Source organism: Silene latifolia, chromosome 7 (genome assembly GCF_048544455.1).
Source record: "Silene latifolia isolate original U9 population chromosome 7, ASM4854445v1, whole genome shotgun sequence".
NCBI classification, from domain to species: Eukaryota; Viridiplantae; Streptophyta; class Magnoliopsida; order Caryophyllales; family Caryophyllaceae; genus Silene; species Silene latifolia.
The window spans coordinates 16253959-16258048 of NC_133532.1; positions in this window are offsets into that span (position 1 = coordinate 16253959).

Below are 4090 nucleotides of genomic sequence, written 5' to 3' on the forward strand. Positions count from 1 at the left end.
GCATGCAGGAGACCATAAATTTAGTTAACCCCGACCTATATCGAAAGATTGGAAGGGAAGGCTTGCTTAATTACAATAGGGTATTGCAGTGAGGGCAAAAGTTAAGCTGTTTACGCTCTAGGGCGGTTTAAGGACCGAAAGGTGACGACCATAGCTCTTCTTATCAATAGTCTAATCGCCTTAGTATTCCCGATAGTATAAGATATGATAGCTGCCACGGTAGACCAACTCCTAGCATACTTCCTTTCTCTTATTTTTAATTTCCTTTATTCCCTTCTCTTGCCTCTAGTTTCAGTAGTTTAGTTAGATCACAATCAATTCAACCCCCATTTTCGTGACACCTGATGCACCGAATTAAACGGATAGATAGCAACTTAGCCTCCCTGTGGAGATCGACTCTACTTACCGCGACTTCGTTAGTAGTAACTTAGGTATTTATTTTTGGTACGAAACGACCGTATCAAATTTTGGCGCAGTTCTTGGGAGGCGACGCTTTTTATCTGTTTTATTTTGTTTGTCCTTTCGCCTCAAGGGAAGACTAAGTACCTTGAGGCTGTTCTTATCTTTTTCTTTAGTGTTGTTTTGATAGGCCTACAAGTTTATTAGACAGGCTACTGAGGGAGATTATCGAAGGGAAGGCTTGAGTACCTTCGATCCCTCTTGCCAAGATGACATCTGTCTCCCGACTAATTGCTCAGTTTGAAGCCCAAGCTGAGAAACCTGCTAGTTGGGAAAGGAAGAAATCTTGGGGATGTGGTCTTCTTGAGCACAATGCAGTCTGTAGTTGTGCCGCCACATCCACCCCATCAATGGCCACCGCAACAAGATCCTCGTGATATACGGAAAAAAGAAAATGAGTGAAATCCTTAATTCTAGAATATGGTAGATATATGGGTGCCCAAGTCACTGAAATTGCCGAGTTGCAGTCTGAAATTGCTCGGTTAACAGCTGGGTTGGAGGATCGGCAACCAGAAGAGGTGTACTTGACCAAGAGCAGTTTTTCCCATGAAGAACCCGCGTTGCCCAATGCTGAAAATGATTTCTATATTTCGGATGACGACTTTCTATCGTATTTCCAGAGTGTATGCGAGGATATCGCTGTCAGACGGGAAGAAAGTCCTCGATCGAGTAATATCTCTTCTCGATCGAGTGACATGCGGGAGGATAGTTCTCGATCGAGTGATGTTGTTACTCGATCGAGTGAGATGCGGGAGGAAAGTGGTCGATCGAGTGATTATTTTGCTCGATCGATCGATTTTAACCATTGGGAGCTTTATTTCGTCACTTGGGTTCATTTTGGATGACGATTTTGACGATGATGACGGTTACGGTGAACCTCCCTTATTCACGGTAAGTCGGATACACTTGAAGGCTGCGATTCACGGGATGGATTCCAGCGAGGAGGTTGATGAAGAAGCGGTGAGACGGTAATTGCTCCTAGCACGGATGAGGTAATGCATTCCTTTGTCAGTGATTCCGTCGTTGAGAGCGACCAACCCGAGGTAGTAAGCGATAATTTCATTATTGTTTGTTCTAACAGTATATTGCCTCGTTTAATTTGTGCTCCTTCTTTTAATGCTACACCCTCTCATATGTGGACGCATAATTTAACGAATTTTCACCGTCCTCGTCATTTCAAAGCGTTAATCGAATCGGGACCCTAATATATTGTGATTACTCGCGCTCCTTTATTATGTGGATAAATTTAGGAGCTCACACAGGAAATTTGTTAGACTCAAACGGTTGTTTAATTTCATTTCCTATTTCTTGATTCCACTTTGGTGCTACTTATGTTGTTGTGTAGCACATGCGCAGCTATTTGACAGGTTGCTGCGCGCTTTGAGCTGTTTTGATCGTGATTAATTATAGAGGCTCGAAGAAAAAGAAGGTCGAGCTGGGACCTGACTGAAGCTAGCGCTACCCGGGAGGCAACCCGGCGATTTTATTTTGCATTTTTTTTTATTTTTTTTTATTTTTACTTTCAGTTGTAATAAATGGTTTTATACCATAGACTATCTCAGTATGCTTGTTTTTGTCAGTTGCGGGCTGTTTTTCATTGCATTATGCAGGAATACGCTGCGGATCACTCGATCGAGTACTTTTTGTACTCGATCGAGCACTTGTGCTGCCAAATCCACTCGATCGAGTGGCAATTGTACTCGATCGACCACCTGCAGATTAGAGAACCACTCGATCGACCACTATTCCAGTCGATCGAGCAGTTTCTGCATGCCCATTCATTCGTTTGACTTGGATTAGCTTCTTGAGATGGTTTTCCGGGCCCTTAGCAACCTCCCATGTTCATGGTCGGTTTGGGGAGGTCCCTTTATTCGCACTATCTTGTGAGTTTTCCGCATTTACTCTCTTTCTCTTTCAGTTTGCATTTCCTTTCCATGTTTTGGTACAATGGGGGCATTGTACGGTTTGGTTTGGGGAGGTTATGCATCCATATCTGTGTCTGCATGTTGTTTTTACTGCATTTCAGTTATCACGTTTAATTTTCTGTTTGCATTGTTATTTATTTCATAAAAATTCAAAAAAAAAATTCAGTAAAAATTGGAAAAATTGTTGAAAATTTCAAAAATTTCACGTTTATTTTAGCATATAGGTTGAGTCGGAACGGTAGATTTCAATGATGAAATTGCACTGCAACTGTCTTTTTGCTTAAGCCTTGCATTAAACTGTTATCTTTTAGCTTTGTCTTATTGCATATCTACGAGTTAATGTTTAATTCAGCTGAACATATAGACTTGACATGAAATTTTGGCAACCTACTTATAATTTCTAAGAATTAGAGCCTTATAAACTGGTGTCATTCATGACCAGTTTCATGTAGGATTGTGAGTAGTTACTCCTTGCATAACATGTATCATCAATTTGCACGTATATGAAATTCAATTGCTTTTTGCCTTCATACATTCGGGTTAGTGGTTGGTGTCACATGCAGGGAAGTGCTTACATTTCCCTTTCCTTTCGTTTTTACCCATAAACTCCACATTAGCCAAATTTGCCTGTTGACCCTTAGCTACATTCCAAATTTAGCCTGCCTTGTCAAGCTAGTTTAGATTGTTCTGCGGTATATTGTCTATTGTATCAAATGTTGGCGCGTATTCTGTTGATTCGGAGTTGGTAATTTATGAAGAAAAGGAGGATGATGAAAAAGACGTGAAAAAGAAGAAAAAAAGAGAAGTTGAAAAAAAAAAAAAAAAAATTCGAAAAAAAATCAGAGAAAGAAACCGGAAGAAAAAGAAAAGAAAGTTCGAGAAAAAAAAATGTTGTTTGGTTGACGGTTTCTGCTCCTATGTTCTATCTTACATCATTTGAGGAGTATGTTTGGTTCGGTTTGGTGAGTCATATGCCAAATGAAGGGCATGTGCTTTATTCTATAATTGAGTTGGAAATGGATATGTCTCATATGGTTCTGTTTAGGTACTAGCTTGATCACCTATACCTCCACATTCCCATAAATGTTTTGCCTTTTCTTACCCATTGCCTCACTTTACCATATTTTTGTAACCCCTCGGCTGTGACAGGACCTTGTTTGGTTGTAATGTATGTTCGGTAGTTAGAATTGTCTATCATATTAGTTGCATGCATGTTATGTGGGTCGTAGTCTAGGTGGGCGACTTTTTTTTCTTTCTCTCTTACATTCATATGCTTACCCTTTGCTTCATGAGAGAAAGAGTGATCCGTGAGAGTCCATTATTAAAGGTCTTGCAAGGTCGACGGTTCAGCTTATTTATAAACATCTTACAACTCGTTTGCATTTGACTGTTTGCTATAATTGTTAGTTTGCTTGCATTAAATTGGCTTAAGTGGGCATTTGTAGCTAGCTCTGAGTTATCTTTTTCCGTTCCATTAGTTGCATTTTAGTTTACTCGGGGACGAGTAAAGGTTTGGCTTGGGGAGATTTGATACGTGCATTTTATATAGTCTTTTTAGTCTATTCTTGCACGCATCTTTATGCTATTTTAGTAGTTATTTGCTACGAATATGCCCCGAATTGCATACTTTGGAAGTTCTTGTATTAATGGCAGGAATGAGCTTAGAGATGCGGAATCAAACCTAAAACATGTCCCTACGCATGCAT